Source organism: Phyllobates terribilis, unplaced genomic scaffold (assembly GCF_046119375.1).
Source record: "Phyllobates terribilis strain yellow unplaced genomic scaffold, ASM4611937v1 Scaffold_13__5_contigs__length_258822181, whole genome shotgun sequence".
NCBI lineage: Eukaryota > Metazoa > Chordata > Amphibia > Anura > Dendrobatidae > Phyllobates > Phyllobates terribilis.
In genome coordinates, this window is record NW_027362773.1 from 194,074,261 (window position 1) to 194,092,283 (window position 18,023).

Consider the following 18,023-nt stretch of genomic DNA (forward strand, 5'->3'; position numbering starts at 1 on the left):
CCTGAAATGACAGAAAGTAGCCCCAGTGGCCAGTTTGAAAATTGCTAGATTACAATTTTTTCTTTATATAAAGAATGTGATATATAAAAATAATTGCCAAAGATAAAAAAAAAAAGGTAACCAAAAAAAATCTGATATAAAAATAAGTCATTTTCTGGAAACTCATTCACTTTAATATCAAAGTAGTGGACAACTACATTCATTTTGAGAAACTCAGAGAAACAAAGTGGACAATCTATTTTTAGGTTCCAATCCAGAAGTTAACTGGGACTAAGACACACTATAAAACATATTCAGTCTCTAACCCTGCAGTAATACATGGCAGTTTTTTTGCATTGATGTACATACACTTAAAGAGGTTTTTTTGGGTACTTTCTCGTTCTCGGTGATTCAGACAAAAGCATCTTCCTACACTCAACAGATATCCTGCCCGCTAATCGTCTTCTGTGTAGTGGATGACACATAATGTTTTGCACATACACCACATTGTTTTTCAGTACATGGTTAAAGCCTTAGTGACACTAGGGTTAGAATAGTTTATATTGATTAGCCAGTGCAAGCTCTGAGTATGCTAACAGTGTAGCATGATGGCAGCCTACCAGGGAGTTTAAATGGATGGCATGTAATGCTACATTTCCCCTACAATGGCCATAGCAGGAAAAAAAATTAGCCGGATGTAGCTTTGCCTGGCCATAATGGCTGATCATCAGGGGGTTAGTAAAGCCCAGTCAACTTTCTTTTAATAAAAGGGTTGCCTTTATGAGGTGGTCCTGAGCAGCCTATGCTTAGGATAGGTCATAAATACAAAATCAATAGGGGGCAGATGTGCAGTAGGCGGCCACGTATACTATACAGTTGACAGAGCTGTACTGTCCAGCTCCACAACAGAGTACTTCCAGCCGCTGCCGGCACCAGGAACAGCTAATCGATAGGGGTCTAGTGATGAGCATGCTCGCTACTGCTCGGTGCTCACCAGAGCATCTCACTGCTCGAGATGCTCGGCGCTCGCCGAGTATTTCCAGGGTTGCTCGGCGGGAGCTTGGGTCTCCTCCCTGCATGTTTGGCGCTCTTTACAGAGCCGATGAACATGCAGGAATTGCCTGCCACTCACTGTAATGCCGCAGCCATGTTGGTTGTGGCATTACAGTGATTGGCTGGCCGCACAGCGTCATCAGGTCTACATCAGACCTGGCGCCGCCATGCTCGTCACAGTCACTCCAGAATCAGACAGTGTAGGGAGAGCTGCTGCTGAGCTAGGGAGAGACTTGCTTGTTTCTAGTTAGTGTAGGTGTACAAAACTATATTAGAGACACATATCCATCTCAACAAACAGTCCTTCTGAGAACTAATCCATCTGCAGAGATATCAGGCAGGCAGTGTATATAGGCAGGCAGGCAGGGTATATAGCAGACTTAAGTGCATATAGCACAAGAGGCTCCATTCCAGTTTTGCCTGCTGCTGCTGTTAGATATTTCTAGAAATAGGCCCAGGTCTCAGGGGCCAGGAATATTTTTTTTTTGGATCTTAATCCTCATTATTTGCTTAAAAAGCAATCTAGAGAACACCTTTGTTCTGCGCCATTTGCTTGTTGGCACTGCAGAATACAGGCAGGTCCTTTCCATATTACAGCGCTAAAAATGTAGCTATTTAAAACTGTGGTTTGTCCGTCACACGGATCACATATAATTGCGATAAAAATACTGCCATTTCTGGCCTCCATTAAAAATTTGTTTCAGTGTGTCAGTGAAGCAATTGACACTAGTTTGCTGTTCAAAATAGTTACCTACAGGCCAGGTATTTAAAACTGTGTTTTCTCCGTCACACAGATCACATATACGTTTTCAGAAAATACTGCCATTTCTGGCCTCCATTAAAAAAAATTTTCAGTGTGTCAGCAAAGTTTTTGACACCAGTTTGCTGCTCAAAATAGTTACCTACAGGCCAGGTATTTAAAACTGTGTTTTCTCCGTCACACGGATCACATATAAGTTCGCTCCAAATTCAGCCATTTGTAGTGAGCGTGGAAGATATTGTCCTCCATTTAAAATGGGCAAGGCGCGAGGCAAGGGACGGGGAACTGGACGTGATGGTGATGGTGCATGTAGAGGCCGAGGCCGTGAGCAAGCTGAAATTGTGCCACAACAAACACCCACATCTTCTCGCCCGACCTTCCTGTCCCAATTCCTAGGGGACCGTAGCACACCACTATTGAACCCAGACCAGTGTCAAAAGGTTGTTGGTTGGATATTGGATAATGCTTCCAGTCACTTTGCCACCACCACCACCACCCTGTCTTCCACATGTTCAAGTCTCAGTAGCCGTGAGTCTGGACTGCATATTCCTCACCCTGATCCTCCTTCCTCCCACCATGCCGAGTGCCCAGGGACAACTGATCCCATATTTGGACACTCCGAAGAGCTATTCACTTTTCCATTCATAGATTCAGGCCTCTCACCCGGTCCACTTGAATCGGGGCAAGAGAAGATCGCATGTAGCGATGCCCAAATATTTGAGCAGACACGGTCACACAGAGGCAGAGCACCCCAACAGGCAGGAAGAAGCAATGTGGTGGCCGCAGACAGAAGGCAGGCAACCACTCCCCGTAACACCAACACGAAGGAAGTTGCCAGTACAACTGTTAGGTCTTCCCGAGTCTGGTTGTTTATTAAAGACTCTGCCGGTAACCCCAAAAAGGCCATTTGCACCACCTGCCAGGCCAGCATCAGCAGGGGTGGCCAAACTAGCAGCCTGACCACCACCAGCATGATCAGGCACATGGCAGCAAAGCACCTGACTTTGTGGGCCGAACCCCAGGGTCCAGGAACAGTGTCTGCGGGTGGCACCACTGCTTCTTCCGCTGTTGTGCATGCAAGCCATGTCCATGGTGCATGTGAAGATGCCTCCTGCCCTGCACCTGTCGTTGCACACTCTCAAGTAGCAGCATCAGGAAGCACGTCCACGTCCTTGTCCCAGCGCAGCGTTTAGTTGTCCATACCCCAGTCCGTGGAAAGCAAGTGCAAATACGCAGCCAACACCCCACAGGCCACACTACTAAATTCCCACATTTCACAACTGCTTGCGCTCTAAATGTTGCCTTTTAAGTTCGTGGAGACGAAAGCATTCCGCAACCTGATGCCGGCAGCTGTCCCTCGGTACTCAGTCCCCAGCCGCCACTATTTCTACCGGTGTGCCGTCCCCGTATTACACAAGCACGTGTTCCAAAACATTAGCCGTGCCCTTAACAACGCAGTTACTGGGAAAGTCCACCTAACCACGGACACGTGGACAAGTGCTTGTGGGCAGAGACGGTACATCTCGCTGACGGCACACTGGGTTAACATAGTGGAAGCCGGGACCCAGTCGGACCTTGGGACGGAACGCGTCGTCCCAACGCCAAGGATTGCGGGCTCTAGGTCAATCAGGGTTGCCCCCACAGTCTACAGTCAACAGCTCAGCTGTTTCAGCAGTGTTTGCAGCTTCCGGCTCACAGACTGGTGTGTGATGTTTCCACGCGTTGGAACTCTACACTGCAATGTCGGGAAGGATTTGTGAGCAGAAGAGGGCAGTTATTGAGTATCAGCATCAACAAGGCCATCGGTATTCAGTTCAGACTCCACACATTAGACCTCAGGAGTGGACATGGATGTCAGACATATGTACCATTCTCCAAAACTTTGAGGACTCCACCAAGATGGTGAGTGGTGATGACGCCATAATTAGCGTTACCACCCCGCTTCTCTGTCTTCTGAAATGCTCTCTGCTCACAATCAAAGAGGATGCATTGCAGGCGGAGCACGATGAGACAGAGTGAGGAACCATACAGGGTGATTACACACAGCCCAGCCTCATCTCATCCCAATGTGGATTGGGTGACAATGAGGAAGAGGAGGAGGAGGAAGAACAGGAGCTAGTTTCATGCACTATAGACGGTACTTCCTGCACAACTGTCATACCGTCTGTTCAGCGTGCATGGCCAGAGGACAGAGAGGAGGAGGAGGAGGAGGAGAGCATGGTCAGTCATCCTCTTGGTGAGTACACGGAAGTCTTGCCTGTTAGTAGTCTGGCATGCATGGCTGAGTTTATGTTACGCTGCCTTTCCCATGACCCTCGCGTTCTCAAAATTTTGGGTGACAGTCATTACTGGTTGGTGACACTTCTAGACCCACGCTACAAGGAAAACTTTGTCTCTTATTCCTTTGCAGGACAGGCCTAATAAAATGGGGCTGTACCAGAAGGCCCTTGTTGCGGAACTATTAAAAAAATTCCCATCTGAAAACGCTGGCAGCAGAGGTCACAGTTCGTTGGACAACCAAGGAGTACAGGCGAGAGAGACAAAACTTCAATCCAGCAGAGGCAGGAGAACACTGTCAAAGTTCTGGGAGAATATTCTCAGCCCCTTCCATCACACAGGCCCTGAGGCGCGAGGTACTCTCACAAGGAGTGCAAAGTTTGGGAAGATGCTGAGGGAGTACCTTGCCGACCGTACCAACGTCCTCCGTGATTCCGCTGTGCCTTATAATTATTGGATATCCAAGCTGTATACGTGGAATGAACTGGCTCTCTATGCCTTGGAGGTCCTGGACTGCCTTGCCGCCAGCATTTTATCAGAGCGGGTTTTCAGTGCCGCTGGTGGAATTATAACTGATAAGTGCATCCGCCTGTCAACTGAAGATGCTGACAGGCTGACTCTTATAAAAATGAACAAGGGCTGGATTGGGCCAGACTTCTCAACACCACCGCAGCAGCGTAACATAAACTCAAATCCAGTGTCTTTTTTTGGGAGGTTTATTCCCATGCACCTCTTCACACCCACACATGGGTATACGCTTCCTGATTTTGGCTATTTGCTCTTGTCCTCTTCCTTCTCCTCATCCTCAACCACCATATCACCAGGGTGACCGTGGTCCGTGATGCAACACCCACATAATTTTTTAAAGGGTGTTTATAATGTAAAAATTTTTTTTATACAGTATGTTCATGTATACCCCCCAGGAGTAAATGTTTGTCAGCCCATACACTTAGTGCATGGGCATTACAAGTATAGGAGACCCGCTCCTTTCTAATGGGAACATTTTTTATGAGGCCCTCCTCCACGTCTCTTCCAAGGGGCATTGGAGTGCCTCCCAATTTTGGGCATCCCTTGCATTCACTGCATAGGCAAACACAATGGGAGACCCACTTCCTAATAATGCGAACATTTTTTTTCAGGAGGCCCTCCTCTACGTCTCTTCCAAGGGACATTGGAGTGCCTCCAAATTTTTGTCAACCCTTGCATTCACTGCATAGTCAAACATAATGGGAGATCCACTTCCTAATAACGGGAACATTGTTTTCAGGAGGCCCTCTGACCTCCACGTCTCTTCCAAGGGTCATTGGAGTCATGGGTGGATTAAGAGTAGCAAGGGCCCCGGGCAGTTTAGAAGGCGCGGGCCCCGACCCCCACACACACACACACACACACACCTGATGTATCACATGTCACATGATCCCCTGTGATAGATCATGTGATAGTTCACGTGAAATTAATTTGGCACAATATTAATATATTAATTATAATAATTTTTTTTAGGCTGTGTGCACATTATGCATTTTTTAAGCGCTTCCGCATCGGCAATTCTGCTGCAGAAACGCTTTAAAAATCCTTGGTCTGCCATGTTCCCCAATGATAATCCGCATGTGCTGTGCACATGGTGCGGAAATTTCCGCTGCAGATTATCATTGCGGAAAAATCCACAGCACTACCAATTATTTTGCGGAAGCGCAGCGTTTTTGCCGTCATTGACTTGCATTGGAACACATGGAATCCGCATCACTGCATCTGTACATGTGGATTCCATGCGTTTCAATGTGCGGATGGTAGCCGAGTCTGGAGAAGAGGAGTCTCTCCTCCGGACCCGGGTACCATAGAACCTGTAAAAAAAAGAATAAAATAAAAAATAAATATTATACTAACCTTCTGATGGCCCCCGATGTCTTTATCCGATGCGTCCTGGCTTGCCGGCAGCTCGCGGTAGACTAAAGGACCTGTGGTGACGTCATTTAGTCATGTGACGGGTCACGCGACCGCTGACGTCAGCAGGTCATCAGAAGGTAAGTATAGATTTATTTATTTTTTTTTTACCATTCTCTCGGGTCACACTATATAAATCCATGCCGTTTGCACGGATTTATATAGTGTGACCAAGTTGTCAACTACTTTTCCAAGTGATGCTAAAATCGCTTGGAAAGCGCTTGACAACCCGCATGCGGAAATGCAAGTGACGAACGCTTCACATCCGCTTGTCCCTGACAGGAAAAACGCATGTACAATCCGCATGCCTTTTTTCTGCCAGGGAGATGCAGAAACGCTCAGGAAAAAATCCGAAGCATTTCTGCATCGTGGGCACATAGCCTTTCATTAATTGTATGGTTTAATATTGAGCACATGTAGCCATCTATACACAGCAGGAGGCTGCATGTAGCCATCTATACACAGCAGGAGGCTGCACGTAGCCATCTATACACAGCGGGAGGCCGCACGTAGCCATCTATACACAGCGGGAGGCCGCACGTAGCCATCTATACACAGCGGGAGGCCACACGTAGCCATCTATACACAGCGGGAGGCCGCACGTAGCCATCTATACACAGCGGGAGGCCGCACGTAGCCATCTATACACAGCGGGAGGCCGCACGTAGCCATCTATACACAGCGAGAGGCCGCACGTAGCCGTCTATACACAGCGGGAGGCCGCACGTAGCCGTCTATACACAGCGGGAGGCCGCACGTAGCCATCTATACACAGTGGGAGGCCGCACGGTGCCATCTATACACAGCGGGAGGCCGCACGGTGCCATCTATACACAGTGGGAGGCCGCACGGTGCCATCTATACACAGCGGGAGGCCGCACAGTGCCATCTATACACAGCAGGAGGCCGCACGTAGCCATCTATGCACAGCGGGAGGCCGCATGTAGCCATCTATACACAGCAGGAGGCCGCACGGCTCCATCTATACACAGCAGGAGGCCGCACGGCTCCATCTATACACAGCAGGAGGCCGCACGGCTCCATCTATACATAGCAGGAAGCCGCACGGCTCCATCTATACACAGCAGGATGCCGCACGGCTCCATCTATACACAGCAGGAGGCTGCATGGCTCTATCTATACACAGCAGGAGGCCGCACGGCTCCATCCATACACAGCAGGAGGCCGCACGGCGCCATCCATACACAGCAGGAGGCCGCACGCAGTCACGCACACACACAAACATATACAGACATATACATACACGCATAAACACATTTGAAACACAAAAATACATATAAACAGACATCACACAATGATATCTGCCTGCACACACACACACACACACACACTCACACACACACACTCACCAGCCCCCGGCTCGGCTCCAGTCCTCCAGCTCCTCTCCGGTGAAGCAGTGCGTGACGTCACACTAGCAGACATGGCCGCGCACAGGGCCGTGTCGCCTAGCTGTGACGTGGCCGGGCCAGCACACAGGGAAGTTAACAGGTGCAGTGCTGGCCCGGCCAAAGAAGAAGTAGCGGCCGTGCGCAGCTGCTGGGGGAGCGGTCCGGGGGCCCCCCGCCTCTGACTGCCGGTATGTGCCACGGCGCCGCACATATTATAATGAGGGCAATCTGGCCATGGACAACCCAGAGCCCCTGGCCCCCTGGCTCCCTGGGTGGTAGCCCAGATTGCCCTCATTATAATCCGCCTATGATTGGAGTACCCCTAAATTTTTGGCAACCCTTGCATATACTGCATAGGCAAACACAATGGGAGACCTACTTCCTAATAATGGGAACATTGTTTTCAGGAGGCCCTGCTCTAAGTCTCTACAAAGGGGTATTGGGGTGCATCCAAATTTTCAAAGTGGTATTGGGATGCGTCCAAATTTTGGTCAGCCCTGCCACTCACTGCATACGCAATAACAGTATAGGAGACCCACTCTTTAGTAATGGGAACAATGAAACATAGCCGGCTGATGGCTCTCTAAGAATAGTGAGGGCCGACTGCTGGCCCTTTAAGAATAGTAAAAGCCGCCTGATGGCCATATAAAAATAGGCTTTGTGACTTTCAGAGTCCCTCCTTCATAAATGAAACACAATGTGTCTGATGATATCTCACACACCACATGGCCAGATAAGGTTGTAAAATGTTAAAATGACATTTCCTGGTGAATGCATTTTGTCACTGTTGAATGCAATGCAAAAGTGCAAAAACGCATCAAAAACTCTAAGTGTGAACATAGCCCAAGGTGTGGAGGAGTATTCTTGTTTTTGGTTATTTATTTTGCATTATATACAAGTCATTACCCTGGAAAGGATGTTCCTTAACATATTTCCCAGGAAAATCCATTTTGGTTTCGTTTTTGTATGTTTTATTTTGAGTCCGTAAAAGTACCTCTGACAACGTTGTTAACAGAAGTGACCTGGGAGTCAGAAATGCTTCTTCCCCATACTGTTCCCATGTCATTTGAGCACTGTTCCCATTGATTTGGGCAATTTTTATGCCCTCTGCAGACCGCCGGGGGCAGCCACTGGAAAATGCTTGTTTCCCATAGACTTACATTGGGCTCGTTGCTCGGATCGAGCACCCGAGGATTCCAATGTGCTCGACCCGAGCATCGAGCACTCGAGCATTTTAGTGCTCGCCCATCACTATAGGGGACCCATTGGATAGGTCATCAATATAGAAGCATGGACAACTACTTTAAATTTCGTTGGGTAAGGCCCCCTAAAACAGAGTCCAAACTCTAATTAATATGTGTAATATCCCTGGCGGCGTGCTGGCATGGCTTACCACCTCCCACCATGCAAGACCACCATCTTACCTATCAGTCCAGGCTGCACACTTTGCTCCAGTACCTGCTGTGTGCATGTGTCTTGTCTGATTGCTTAGGGCGGCGGCGCGGTTACTGCCTGTTTCTTATAGTTACTGTGTGCACAGTCCTAATGCGTCCCCAGCCTATTGCTGTGAGTTACTGGATACTTAAACCCCCTCCACCCAGTAGGAGGTGCCTGAGCAACACTTTCTTTCAGTGTGTTCTGTGCAACTGAGTTGCCAGGTCCTGTCCTGTATCTTGTCTGTTTCCGCCACCCTGGGGGCTGTACACCCAGGCATGTTACCTGTATCTGTGACTTCTAGTCTTTTTCCGCCACCCTGGGGGCTGAGTTCCCAGGCTTGTTCCTGTATCTTGTTCCTGGTTCAGTTCCTGTCTGAACAGTGTCCTAGCCCGTTACTTGTTTGTCTCTACACTGTGTGCAGAATTATTGGCAAGTTGTATTTTAGAGGATTATTTTTATTATTGATCAACAACTATGTTCTCAATCAACCCAAAAGACTCATAAATATCCAAGCTTAATATTTTTGGAAGTTGGAGTGGGTTTTTTTAGATTTGGCTATCTTAGGAGGATATCTGTTTGTGCAGGTAACTATTACTGTGCAGAATTATTAGGCAACTTAATAAAAACCAAATATAATCCCATCTCACTTGTTTATTTTTACCAGGTAAACTAATATCAGTGCACAACATTTAGAAATAAACATTTCTGACATGCAAAAACAAAAAACAAAAAAATTAGTGGTGATCAATATAGCCACCTTTCTTTATGATGACACTCAACAGCCTTCCATCCATAGATTATGTCAGTTGCTTGATCTGTTTTCGATCAACATTGCGTGCAGCAGCCACCACAGCCTCCCAGACACTGTTCCGAGAGTTGTACTGTTTTCCCTCCCTGTAGATCTCACATTTTATGATGGACCACAGGTTCTCTATGGGGTTCAGATCAGGTGAACAAGGGGGCCATGTCATTATTTTTTCTTCTTTTAGACCTTTACTGGCCAGCCATGCTGTGGAGTAGTTGGATGCATGTGATGGAGCATTGTCCTGCATCAAATCATCTTTTTCTTGAACGATACCGACTTCTTCCTTTACCACTGCTTGACGTTGTCTTCCAGAAACTGGCAGTAGGTCTGGGAGTTGAGCTTCACTCCATCCTCAACCCGAAAAGGTCCCACAAGTTCATCTTTGATGATACCAGCCCATATCAATACCCCACCTCCACCTGCTGGCGTCTGAGTCGGAGTGGAGCTCTCTGCCCTTTACTGATCCAGCCTCTGGCCTATCCATCTGGCCCATCAAGAGTCACTCTCATTTCATCAGTCCATAAAACCCTTGAAAAATCAGTCTTAAGATATTTCTCGGCCCATTCTTGACGTTTTATCTTATGTTTCTTGTTCAAAGGTGGTCGATTTTCAGCCTTCCTTACCTTGACCATGTGCCTGAGTATCGCACACCTTGTGCTTTTTGATACTCCAGTAATATTGCAGCTCTGAAATATGGCAAAACTGGTGGCGAAGGGCATCTTGGCAGTTTCACGCTTGATTTTCCTCAATTCATGGGCAGTTATTTTGCGCCTTTTTTGGTCAACCCACTTCTTGCGACCCTGTTGGCTATTTGCCATGAAACGCTTGATTGTTCGGTGATCACGCTTCAAAAGTTTGGAAATTTCAAGACTGCTGCATCCCTCGGCAAGACCTCTCACAATTTTGGACTTTTCAGAGCCCGTCAAATCTCTCTTCTGACCCATTTTGCCAAAGGAAAGGAAGTTGCCTAATAATTAAACACACCTTATATAGGGTGTTGATGTCATTAGTCACCAGTCCACCCCTCCTCATTACAGAGATGCACATCACCAGATTTACTTAATTGGTAGTTGGCTCTCAAGCCTATGCAGCTTGGAGTAGGACAACATGTATAAAAAGTATCATGTGATCAAAATATTCATTTGCCTAATAATTCTGCACAAAGTGTATATCCGTATCTTCCCTTTTCCTGCAGTGTCTGAACCTGCACCTAACTCCAACTCGTTGTCTCTGCACTTCTGTTTGTCTTGTCTACCGCACCTGCGGGCTTTGCTCTGCTCTGCTTGTCTACCGCACCTGCGGGCTTTGCTCTGCTCTGCTTGTCTACCGCACCTGCGGGCTTTGCTCTGCTCTGCTTGTCTACCGCACCTGCGGGCTTTGCTCTGCTCTGCTTGTCTACCGCACCTGCGGGCTTTGCTCTGCTCTGCTTGTCTACCGCACCTGCGGGCTTTGCTCTGCTCTGCTTGTCTCCCGCACCTGCGGGCTTTGCTCTGCTTGTCTACCGCACCTGCGGGCTTTGCTCTGCTCTGCTTGTCTACCGCACCTGCGGATTTTGCTCTGCTCTGCTTGTCTACTGCACCTGCGGCTATTTTCCTGTATTCCAGTCTGTACTGGTCCCTATCCTGCCTGCGTTCCTACCTGCCAGTACCCACCTGTCTGCACACCAGCCGTGCCTGCCAGTACCCACCTGTCTGCATACCAGCTGTGCCTGCCAGTACCCACCTGTCTGCATACCAGCCGTGCCTGCCAGTACCCACCTGTCTGCATACCAGCCGTGCCTGCCAGTACCCACCTGTCTGTATGCCAGCCTAACCTGCCTGTTCCTGCATTCTGTGTGGGTCAACAGCTGTGACCGGGGTCTGACCTGGAGTAGCACCTGGTCCCTCTGCTCAGTTCCTCCCTGGTTCACGGAGTCGACTGAGCCGCCGTGCGACCTTGGTCGGACCGAGTTGATACTTAGTCACGCCCCCCCAGGCACTCCTCGATTCATGGTCCAGTGGGATCACTAACCACGCTCATGCCAGTCAGTCCGGGCGTGTGCGTAACAGTATGTTTGATAGGGACACAAGCAGTGGTTGTCCACCAAACTGAACATTGATGGTCTGTCCTTAGGAATGGCAACAGGGGTCCATCTCCTGTAACCCCAATTAGCTGAAAAGGCCACATCTCCTTCACTGTTTACCAGTGAAAGTAGGTTTCGGAGCAGCCTTACCTAATAACGCAGCTCGGTCCATTCACTTGGAGGAGACTGAACTTCAGAGAGCTGCCAGTACTAAGTTCAGATAGGTGCATGGCATCGTTAGAGAGTGGTTCTGTTCAGTCAGCAAGATCGATGGGACTGATGGGAGCAGGCCCTCACTGATTTAACATTGATGGCCTATAATAAAGAAAATGTAATCAAAAAGGTGAAAAATACCAATTCCTAATATGACAATCAAATTTAATTCTCAAAGATGATGACTATGGGGTTTCAGAAATCCCATTGCAAAGTATTAAGATTTCACCGAGGTCTCGCTCTTCTGTACAGTTCATCAAGAATCATCTTTTGACCTTGGATCTGTATTTCTCACTTGTGTGGTGTTAGATACAGCAGATGGGTTTATGGCTTAAAGCTCACTAGAGGAAAGAGAGTTTTAATGTTATTCACACCAAGTGTGATTTAGTAACTCAGGGGATGACCTGTCCTTCAAAACCACATCCCATTCTCTTGATGTCCCTGATGGTGTGATTATTAGATAGATGATAGATATACTGAATGGCCACATTATTCGAGACACCTGCCGGTTCACAATAGGACTTCAGGGCGCAGCATGAAATCAAGTGAGCCTGTTTTCCATGGATCTGTTTCAATGCAAATTCACATTAGAATGGTAAAATCCAGAAATCTGAGCATCTTTGATCTAAACATAGTCATCGGTGCTAGACTATCCGAGTCAAATATTTCAAAAACTGGCAAACTTGTATGATTTTCATCCTTTGTGCCTGAGTTTCGGCACAAATGATGTCACGATATCTCACCTGCATGAAGCCACACAAAGTATAGACTAAAACAGCTCATCGTGGGGACGGGGCTAAGTGAGAGGTATTTAATATTCTGAGATGTACTGTGACTATGTGGCACGGGTATCGTGGCAATATCATAATGGGAGCCCTGGGAACTACATCTTACCTCCTGGCATCCGCGGCTCTTCTTTTGATTAGTTGGCCTGGCACGACTTCACAAGTGCGTCACGATGCAATGATGATTTTGCACCAGGCTGGTTAATCAAAAGAAGAGTCGAGGATTCTAGGAGGTGGTTTGCAGGGCTCCTTTTTCGCGGCCACATTACTAACATGGCCGAAGATCTGGGTCCTGAGAACTGATTCACATCATCTTTAATCCATATTCTCTGTGTACTGTGATCCGTATCAGCATTCATTTATATTATTTTCTATTTGGCACAAAAAAAAAACTTATTCATTTTTGCCCAACAGAAAATATTCTTCTAGTTTCATTATATGTCCCTATTGCAGATTCGTAATACATACCCATATATAATATGCCTTATGCCGTATTTACGCATCACAGTATGGCTAGGGCTATTCATTGAATTTGGTGGCATTCACACAATCGTGTCCGAGCATGGACCGTGATTTATGGACCTGCCATGGGTCTTCATACCTAAGCCTGACAGCCTCAGATGTACAGTATATGAGGCTGTCAAGTCCAGGTCAGGAGACCCGTGGAAAGTCCGTGCATCACGGTCCATTACACATGGATTTGTGAATGCCACTAGAGATGAGAGAACCTGAACTGTAAAATTTGGGGTTCGTACCGGACACCTAGTGTCCATTGCTAAAATCCGAACACGGACATCTCCTGGAAGTCCATTTTAGTGTTCGGAGTTACGATGACTATTTTACAACATCCCAAGTTCTGAGCCTCGTTGACTTATATGGGGTTTGGGTTCTGGTACAGGAATCAAACTTTGGATGAAACCGAACACAACAAATCAGAACATCCACAGGTCCGCTCATCCGAAGATACCACCCAATTTGTATGACTAGCCCTAGCCATATGGTGGACTAAGATTCAATACTGTAGAGTTTGATAGGCCTTTTGGGGGTAGAAGGGTTAAACTTTCACCCTGTTGATTACCTCAGCTAAATCTGCTGTGTGACTGATTACTGAATAGTCTGGAAACCTCTATGGCGGTGGGCTGTGCAGTGGCTGGTGGAAATGGGGTAATTATAAGGTTTTATTCTCATTTTCACAATGCTTCTAGGTTGCACTTTGGACGCCATGTTAGCTACACGGCTTACACATCTGATGGTTCGTTGGCAAAATCTTTTAAACATGCTGTGATGGTATATGAAGTGGTAACGGGCTCGGCTTTGCTTAATTTAGGCCAGATGGCATTTGTTTTGTTTTTTTTTGAGGAATTTCTGAAAACTGGAGCAAAGAAAAATGCAATAGTTGCCCGTAACAACCAGGTTCAGACCTGAGGCCTTTTGGCAAATGAAAGTAGAAATGTGGTTTGTTTCTATGGACGACAGCTGAACTTTTCCTAAGCCGGTGTAAACTTTGAGAAGGAGATGTAGGAATCTTTATCACCCATAGCAACCAATCACAGCACAGCTTTCATTTTTTATCGTGCTGTAGAAGCATGAAACCTGCTAAGTAACTGGTTGCTATGGGAACAAAGACAGATTTTCTTTAAGACATGTTATATTCTAATCAGATATCGGGGGGGGGGGTCCTCCTAAAAGTGTATCAAACTTGCCTATTCAAGCACCCTGATGCCATCTGAGAGCGCTGTCGGGTTTTCACCATCATTAGGCCTCATCCACACGTCCGATTTTTGCGTATGAGTGCTATCCGTGGTTTTCACAAATAGCACTCATACCCATGATATTCTATGGGACCATTCACATGTCCGATTTATTTCTCCTCCTGTGGCAAATATCTGAGACATGTCTGAGGGTCAGACCAAAATCGGCAATGCAAGTCAATGAGTCCGTGAAAAAATCGGACCGCAGTCAGATGACATCATCATGGACTCTCAGAATGGATAACGTGGAAAAAATTTTGTTTTTTGTTTTATTTTTCTTTATTCTTCCATCTATGAGTAAAACCGGGACACTTGTACCACACTCTGATTACGTACACGGAAAAAATTAGACGTGTGAATGAGGCCTTAGGGCAAACGCATGGCACAGACTGGCCACGGCTCCCCGACGCGAACATGACAGCCTCATAGAAATGCGGGAGAGCCTTGGCCAGTCTGAGCATTGCGGTCCAAGACCTGACTGAGATCCATGGATGTCAAAATGAGCCCTTTGTAGGTTTTTTTTTTTTTTTTTTGCATATGAGACAAAAAGGACTATTTCTCTTCAATGGGTTGGATTACTTTTACAACCATTTTTGATGCACTTGTCCGTTTTTACCGCCAATTTGGCATCATTTTTGTATCATGAAAAAAAAAAAATCCAACCTGCTTCTACTCACAAATGTAAAAAAAACAGACACCTGAATGAGGCCTTACCCTTATCGTCCTATTCCCACGTAGTGTAAATTCTGTTTTGTTTTTTCCGCTGCGTTTTTTGTGCAGAAAGCTGCTGCATTCCACATTTCTAGCAACGTGAAACTTATCTCCACTATGCAATCAAAGATGTTGCAGAACTGTGAGGTTTTTTTAGTTAATTTCTTTCATATAGGCTTATGTTGGGAGCCTGAAAAAAAACACACTTAAAAAATGCAGTTTCATTTTTAAGAGCATAATCTCATTTAAAAAAAAAAAAAAAAAAAAAGCATCTAAAAAATGTAACAAACACAATAATCAGAAAAGGGTAAATGCACGCGATCAGCAATTGCTGCGTATTGGACAGAGCGCAGTAGCGCTGCGTGCAATCCGCAGCAGCTAGATGTTAGAGCATAGTGGATGGGATTTCAAGCAATCCCATGCCCACTATGCGTCTCCGTGCTCCTGCGGATCACCCGCGGACATGGACATGCGGCGCGTCTTTACAGACCGCAGCATGTCAATTTCTCTTGTGGAGACGCTAGTCCCCGCAACAAAAATTAAATCAATACAATGTATCGCATGCGGTGAATCGCATTGTTCAATGAACAAATGCGGATTCACCTGCGTGCATCGCTTTGGACGCAGCATAAAGTATACTGCATTCACGCTGCCTATACGGATGGTCTGCACATACCCTTATGGCACAGCATGGTGGCTCAGTGGTTAGCACTGTTGGTTTGCATCGCTGGGGTCCTGGATTAAAAACCCACCAAGGACATCATTAGACATACTGATAGGAATTGTAGATTGAGACCCAATGGGGACAGTGATAAAAATATCTGTAAAGCGCTGTGGAATACTATATATTAGTAGGCTAGGGAGTAATGATCATGATTGTGTTGCGCCCCTGGGGGTCCAGTTGCCACAGAGGTACTGCATCTCATCCAGAGGTGTGGTACCCCACTCTCAGGTAAGGAGGGAGCACTACCCGGGACCCAAACACTCAAATCCAACACTACACCATTCCTGAGGGAGGGTTCAGATAGCTCCTAAGGGAGAGTACAGACCCGGTCCCTGTTTGGAGGGTGGAACTAAGTAGAGGAGGTGGGTGGAGGAAGTAGTTTAGGGGAGCCCTGAAGGAAGAGTATAAAAGAAGGGTAGAAAGATCTAGAGGTTCAGTTCCAGTCCTGGGTCCTAGGAGCAAGAGCGCAGTGAAAGAGGACCGTGGAAGAGAGAGAAGGAGTGAGTTCAGTAAGTGAGGACCGTGGAGGAGTGGGGCCCAGTAGGAGAGTGAGGAGAGAACACCGGAGCAGTGAGGAGGGCTCCAGAGAGAGAGAGAGAGAGAGAGAGAGAGGATCCTAGGGGCACGGGAAGTGCGGAGTCCACCCGTGCGCCCGAGTTCACAATGACCGTGAAGGGATCAGGCCGCAGTAGGGGACCGGCCCCAGACTAGTGGAGAACTGCAAGTGACGCGCCCCCTGGGCCGTGGGGTACTCGGCAGCCCGGCCTCCAGTTGCTGGGGGATATCACGGTAGCTGGCCCGGTCCGTGACCCAGGGTGGTCAGTAAAAAGGGGGGTATTTATAAGGGATTTAAGTGTTCGTGACGCCACCTGTGGAATGCGGCTAAGGGGTGCCGTCGCGGCGGAGCAGTCCTCTGGAGCTGGTGTTATGGCAGCAGGGATGGTGTGGCTCTCCACAGGTAGAGCTAGCTCCAGGGCAGCGTGGGGTGTAATGGATGGTGGTGCAGGGGAGAGACGGCAGGACGGTCCTGGAGGAAAGACGGACACTCACACGGGGGTACGCTTCAGTACCTTTACTGGTGATGTTGCAGGCACGGTCCAGGGTACTCCAGGCGAAGGGCGCACTTCTGGACTCTCCCCAGTGAGCGGGTATAGGGCCTCCTGATCCGTTGCTTTATTCGCTAAGCTTCTGACCTGCCTGGAGCTAGGCCTAGCTTGGTTACTGTCTCTCTTTGCACCTGCTGACCTGGTGGTAGGGCCTTCTCTTTGGAGATCACTCTCCCTGGACGCTGGGGCCTCCGTGACTCCTAGCTCTGGTACTGTAATCAGCGTTTGGTGAACCTGGGACCTGTAGTCCTCCAGGGGTTCCGGTGGTTCTTACTGGGTGTAAAGGATCCCTGTAGGCGCGGACCCTATATATATATATATATATATATATATATATATATATATATATATATATATATATATATATATATATATATATATATATATATATATATATATATATATATATATATATATATATATATATATATATATATATATATATATATATAATAATTTTTATATTGGGGTGAGCCTGGTATGCTCCTCTCCCCCCTCGCTACTTCTTCCTTCTCCTCTCGCCTTTGGCCCACTCAAGGCCCTCACTAGGCCTTCACATGTGCTGTAGGCCTTGGCTCGCCTAAGCACAGCAGCCAGCTCGCTGCCTCTTCACTGCTCTCTGAGCGTCAGCATGCTCTCTGCTCAACTCTGAGCTGTGTTCCTCTCTGTATGAACACTAAACTGAAACTAAGACTGAGCTGCCTGGCTTCACCCTCCCTTTATATATCCCTAACGGGCTCCCTCTGCTGGTCTGAGGTGGTAGGATGGAGGTGTGTGAATGTGTGAGGGCCTCTTGTGGAGAAGTCCATCCATGCACCCTTCTGGGTTCTGTGGCACCAATGCACAGCAGGGCGCCACATTCCCCCCTAGTAAAACTCAGTACTCCTGGACTGAAGCATTTTTGTCAAAACAGGTTAGCAATAACAACTTTTCTTCCCTTTATGAGAGGCACTTTGCTTGAACGTTACAGATAACAAAAACGTAATAAATAATCAATATATGTACAATAG